This window comes from Narcine bancroftii, chromosome 5, assembly GCF_036971445.1.
Source record: "Narcine bancroftii isolate sNarBan1 chromosome 5, sNarBan1.hap1, whole genome shotgun sequence".
NCBI lineage: Eukaryota > Metazoa > Chordata > Chondrichthyes > Torpediniformes > Narcinidae > Narcine > Narcine bancroftii.
The window spans coordinates 171,893,466-171,900,060 of NC_091473.1; the positions used below are offsets into that span (position 1 = coordinate 171,893,466).

At 39.5% G+C, this 6,595-nt stretch overlaps 1 long non-coding RNA gene across 2 annotated transcripts in view; it reads left to right on the forward strand.

The window, feature by feature from the left end:
• The first annotated feature begins 5,406 nt into the window (after positions 1-5,406).
• Positions 5,407-6,595, forward strand: part of LOC138762854 (uncharacterized) — a 37,775-nt gene continuing 36,586 nt past the window's right edge. Inside the window, exons 1-2 of one of the 2 annotated variants that reach the window (XR_011357209.1) lie at positions 5,407-5,557; positions 6,430-6,555. This is a non-coding gene — a long non-coding RNA (uncharacterized lncRNA). The remainder of the gene's footprint in view (positions 5,558-6,429; positions 6,556-6,595) is intronic. The other variant, XR_011357208.1, reaches the window with a different exon arrangement.

Below are 6,595 nucleotides of genomic sequence, written 5' to 3' on the forward strand. Positions count from 1 at the left end.
TTGCACACGCTGAAGGACAAAATTGGCGAGAAGCATTGCTATCTTATGTGGCTGTCTATCGAGCAACGCCTCATGCAACCACTGGAAAAAGTCCTGCAGAAGCATTTTTTGGGAGAAAAATCCGCACAAAAATGCCAGAAATAAAGGAAATCTGAGACGACCAGGAGATGAGGGACCACGATGCTGAAAAGAAAGGTGCAGCAAAGCTGTACACAGATTCGAAACGTGGAGCCAAGTACTCAGACATCATGCCAGGAGATAATGTTCTAGTGAGGCATGAAACTGGTGGTAAGCTAGACACACCTTATTACCATCAACCCTATACTGTCGTATCCAGAAGTGGCAGTATGGTGACAGTCAAGTCTCCGACTGGAGTCCTGTATAAGAGAAATGTATCAGGTGTAAAAAGGTACCAGTCCAGAGATACATCGAGCGAAGAGGCTGAAAGGCCAATACGAGATGCTGAAACTGAGCGACCTGATGATGTTCCAGAGGCAGTTACCAGCATTCCTGATGAAGTGACTAGAGCGCCAGAAACACCCGAAGCCGAGGCGAGCAGTATTTCCGACGCTGAGAGTGAACAATCGAGAAGCGATGACAATAACGCAGGCAGGCCGAAACAAAACCGGAAAGCGCCCAAACGATATGAAGACTTTGTGCCATAGTCTTAATAAGAACTTTGGGACAGTATTTTAATCTCATATCATAAAGTGCATGCATGAGTACTGTAGGAAGTAAATTTTATGTAGTTGAGTTATAGTATTACCATTAGTTACGATGTTTGTATGTTTCCGAGGGATATTGGTAAGTGAAGGTAAAGTTTATTTCTGATTAAAGGAGGGATGTCATGATAATGAATATGTATGAGATGTACCGGAAGTCACGTGGCATGAGAGAGAGATAAGAGCACAAGCAGGAGAACAAAGGAAACTGGAAAATAAAGACACTGGGAAGTTTACCTGATAAAACTTGTGTTTGATGTTTATTAACTTCACATTTCGGGCCACAAATGTGACAAAATAGATCAGTTTTTTCGGCATTTTGAGAATGTAGCTGTAAATTTAAAATGGTCACCAGACCAGTGGTCACTCCTGCTACAAAGTGTCTTAAAGAGAAAGCCCAACAGGTGTATTCATGTCTCATGGTACAACAAGCAGCTGATTACAAATTTGTAAAGCAGGCTATACTCTGATCTTATGAACTAGTCCCAGAGGCTTATATATAGTTCAGGAGTTTTAAAAAGCAGCAAACCAATCTTACCTGGATTTTGATCGGTGGTGTGCCACAATGAAAGTAGAAAATAACTTTGATTTCTTGAGGGAAATCATTCTGATTGAGGAGATTAAAAATTGTGTTCCTGACGATATTCAAGTGTACTTGGCAGAGAAAAATATAAAAACTTGGCAAGAATTGGCTAAATTTGCAGAGGAATATGCTTTAACCCACAAGCCTAAGTGGACACCAGGGAAAACCTTTCAAAGGAATACTGCTGATAATCTAAGTAGAGTAGAAAGAAAATCTAGAAGTGAGGTTAAAGGAAGAGAGGAAGAGAAATGGGTGAAGGAAAACTTTTCAAGTGTTATTTGCCACTATTGTAAGAAGCCAGGGCACATAATAGCAAATTGTCCTGTACTGAAAAGAGAAAGGGATGGTACCAACTGCCTGTGTTCAGAGTGAGAAAGTTAGGGGTATTTTTTAAACCATTCATGACTGAGGGTTTCATTTTGGTTAAAAAGGATCCAATCAAGTGCCAGTTAAAATCCTGTGGGATACTGGAGCAGCCCAATCGCTTGTATTAAGCAACATTTTGAATTTTGGTGAGGAGACTGATACTGGAGATGTGAATTTAATTAAAGGCATTGATGGTGAAGCAGATCCTATACCTTTGCATAGAATAGTGATGAAATCAGACTTAGTTAATGGCCCAGTTACAATAGGAATAAGATCAAGTCTGCTGGTGGATGGAGTTTTGTTAGGAAATGATTTAGCAGAGGGTAAAGAGATAACTGCAGTGAAAATCACAAGTAAGCCATTGGTTTATGAGTCTAAAAAGGATTTGGAAATCTACCCTGCGTGTGCCATTACTAGAACCATGTCTAGAAAAAAGGTAGAGGTAGAGAAAGTCTGTGATGATCCTGTAGTGGGGGCAAGCATTGAGGACAAACCTAAGGATCCAGCTTTGCTGTGGTCAAGAGAGGAATTAATAGCCAGACAAAGGCATGATCCTGATCTTGTTGGGATAAGAGATAAGATTCTGTCTAACCAGGAAATTGAAACTATGCAGTAGGTTACTTTGTTCAAGGTGGAATATTGATGGGAAAGTGGAGACCACAAGTGATACCTGCCAGTGAAAACTGGGCGGTAATAAGGCAAGTTGTAATTCCCAAAACTTACAGGAATGAAATATTAAAGTTGACTCATAGTACACCTTTGGGAGGTCATCTTGGAGTGAAGAAGATGGTAGAAAAGATAAGGAAATAGTTTTATTGGCTGAAATTAAGAAAGGATGTTGTGAACTTTTGTAGAACCTGTCACACTTGTCAACTGGTGGGCAAGCCTAATCAAGGACCACCAGTGGCACCTTTACAACCCATCCATGCTTTCGGGGAGCCCTTCTCAAAAGTGATAGTGGATTGTGTTGGCCCATTGCCAAAAACCAAAGCGGGAAATGAATATTTGTTAACACTCATGTGCACAGCTCCAAGGTTTCCAGAGGCTATTCCCCTGAGAAATATTAAAGCAAAGATGATTGTGAAAGCTATGCTAAAATATTTTACACTGTTTGGCCTACCAAGGGAAATTCAGTTGGACCAAGGGAGTCATTTTATGTCTGGAATATTTCAACAGGTGGTGTATGAATTGGGAGCCCATCAAATTGTGTCGTCTGCCTATCATCCTGAAAGTCAAGGGGCCTTGGAAAGGTTCCATTTAACTGTGAAAAATATGATGCGGGCTTATTGCGTGGAAAATAAAAAGGATTGGGATGAAGGAATCCATTTGTTATTGTTTGGTGTCAGAGAGGCAACTCGGGAGTCTCTTGGCTTTAGTCCATTTGAGTTGGTGTTTGATAATGAAGTCAGGGGTCCATTACTATTGATGAAGGAACAGTGGATACATAATGATATACAATCAAATCTGTTGGATTATGTTTTCAAATTTAAAAACAGTTTATATCAGTCTTGTGAGTTGGCAAGAAAAGATTTAAAAACTGCTCAGGGAAAAATGAAAATACAGTATGATCTAAAAGCCAAATTTAGGAACATTAAACCTGATGACAAAGTATTGGTTTTGTTTCTAATGCTGTCAAACACTTGAGAATTCAGTTTGCAGGACCATGTAAGGTAAAATCAACAATTAACCAGGTCACCTATGTCATTGAGATGCCTGATCGTCGAAGAGAGACACAGGTCTGTCACGTGAACATGTTTAAACCTTACTTTGAGAAAATGACTGAGGAGGAGACTAGGATTCCAACCAAGATGCTAGTTATAGAGGAAAGTAAGGAGGAGATAAGTTTTGTGGAAGGTCATGGAGCACAGAAAGTGATAAGCCCCAGGCTGGAAAATTCCATAGTTTTGCAAAACTTAGAAACCAAGTTAATGCATTTGACTAAGTCAGAAAGGGAAGAAATGAAGACATTACTTATGAAATTTAAGGATATATTCCCAGATGTTCCAAGAAGAACTACTGTGGTTTGTCATGATGTGGATGTCGGTGATGCCAAGCCTATTAAGCAACGTCCTTTCCGAGTTAATCAGGAAAAGAGCATATTGTGGATCAAGAGGTGGATTATATGCTCAAAAATGACATTATCTGAAAATTAAGTTCAAATTGGAGTTCACCCTGTGTTCTGGTGCCTAAGACAAATGGCTCAATTAGGTTTTGTATAGATTATCGAAAGGTAAAGATGGTGACAAAAACTGATGTGTTCCCTATTCCCAGAATAGATGATAGTATAGATAAGGTGGGGAAGGCTAATTTTCTTACAAAGTTTGATCTCTTAAAAGGATACTGGTGTATTCCTTTGACAGAGAAAGGCAGGGAGATTTCTGCATTTGTTACACCTTCGGGATTGTATGAGTATAAGGTTATGCCTTTCAGGATGAAAAATGCACCTGACACATTTCAGAGAATGATTAATGCAGTAATTCAGGGTTTAGAGCACACAGGAACCTATATCGATGATTTAGTAATTAGTACTGATAAATGGGAAGAACACATGCTTGAATTAGACCAGTTATTTCAGAGACTAGTGGAAGCACACCTCACAGCGAATTTGCACAAGAGTGAGTTTGGACATGCCATTGTAATTTATCTGGGTTATGTGGTAGGACAGGGACAGGTGGCACTGGTTGGAGCGAAAGTATTGGCTATCACTGCGTTCCCTATCCCCGGTAATAAGAAAGCTCTTCGGAGATTTCTAGGTATGATTGGCTACTATCATAGATTTTGTAAAAACTTTGCAGAAATTGCACTCTCATTAACAAAACTACTTGGAAAGAAAGAAAAATTTACCTGGTCAGATGCATGCCAGGAAGCATTTCTGAAGTTAAAGGCCATTTTATGCCATCAGCCTGCACTTGTGTCCCCTAACTTTGAAAAGCCATTCCCATTAGCCGTGGATGCCAGTGACGAAGCGGTTGGTGCTGTACCGTTACAGAAGAAGGGTGGTGATGGAGTAGAACATCCTATTTCATACTTCTCGAAAATATTTAACGACCATCATCAAAATTATTCAACCATTGAGAATGAGTTATTAGTACTTGTTTTAGCATTACAACATTTTGATGTGCATATTTGTACTGCTCAAAAACCATTAATAATATATACTGATCATAATCCATTAGTTTTTCTGTCTGAAATGAAAAATAAGAACAGACAGTTATTGAACTGGAGCTTAATGTTACATGAGTATGATTTAATTATTACACACATATAGGGGGTAAGATGACATAATATCAGATTGTTTGTCAAGATGTTAATCTGAGTAGATATGAATCTAATCACAGTAGATATGAATCTAATGTAAAAAATGGAGTGTTTATTTTATTTTATTTATGTAATACTTCCATTAATCTTTAAAAAAATTGTTCTTTTGGACCAAATTTTTTAAAGCAGAGGAGGTGTTACAGAGTTCTGTGTTGTGCATTGGCCTGTGTTGTGTGGTTTTGTGTTGGAAATTGACAGTTTGCCTTCGAGATCCAAGGTGAAGGTGGACTGCTGAGAGAGTGGGAGATGGACTGGGCATGTGCAGAAAATGATCTAAAAATTTCTGGACTTGGAAGACAAACTACCACTGGGAGTGGCTGTGAAGTGGAAGAAGCCCAAGAGCATGAGTCATTGTCTGGAAGACAGTTTAGAATGTTGGGCATTTTAAAAGGGATGAACATTCCGAAGGCAACCAGAAGGATCTAGGCCAACCCATTGTTCCTCTCTCTGCAGCAACACAAGACAACTTCGAATTTTGTCCTCTCTCTCTCAAAGATCTTTTGGCTTCAGTTTACCAAACAAACTGAATTTTGTTTATGATCTTTGCTTCGGTTGAGATTGAAGTTTTGTGAGTCTTGTGTGTTTTGTGTTTGTTTTGTGTCTAAGTTTTTCTGTGGGCTGGTTGGAAATATAACTTAGATTTTAATTACATATGTTATATTTAGGCTGGGGAATGTATTAGTTTTACACTGTTATAGAAATTTCATACTAACCAGTGGGCATTGTTATAAAAGGGGGGATCTTGAATTAAAATTTGAAGGTGGATTTTTGTTAATAAAGTAATTGTTCATCTTTACCACTGTGTAATATGCCTTCTTTGTGGTTGCTGGTTTGATCTTGTAACACTATTGACTGATTCTCACTCCTAGAACCATATGCTGATTCTTTTATTGTAATAAAGAATCTTGGGCTCTTTTAAAACAACTATGCTTTATCAGCTGAAGTGCACAGAAGACCACGTGGAGGCATCCATCTTAAATCCAACCGAAACTGCAACAAAATAGTCTCTGAATCCCTCTAGTGATCAGGAGGATCACTAGCATTCTATCACCACAGACTCCAAGGAACATGGTGCTCTCTACTCTCTTCAGTACAGAGTTATTGTTATGCAGTGGAGAGTGGTCATCCCTAGTCCTCCTGAAATCCACAATCATCTCCTTTGTCTTGACAATGTTGAGACTCAGGTTGTCATTATTGCTCCCTAACACGAGATTTTCCACCTATTCGCTGTAGTATGACTCATCATTGTTGCTGATGAGGCTAACTACTGTCGTGTCATCTGTAAACTTGACTCTGTTGGAGCTGGATCTGGCATTGCAGTCATGGGTAAGTAGCATGAACAGGAGCAGCTGAGCACACAGCTCTAAGATGTGCCAGTGCTCAGTGTGATGGTGCTTGATGTTCTACTACTGATCCATACAACTGTGGTCTTTCTGTTAGGAAGTCCAGAATCCAGTTACAGAGAGGTGTGTTGAGTTCGCATGAGGACAGCTTCTCCACCTACCTCTGTGGAATGATCACATTAAAGGCTGAGCTGAAACGATGAACAGCAGCCTGGCAAATGAGGTGAGTCAGGATAGAGTGGAGGGATAAGGCTATAGCATCG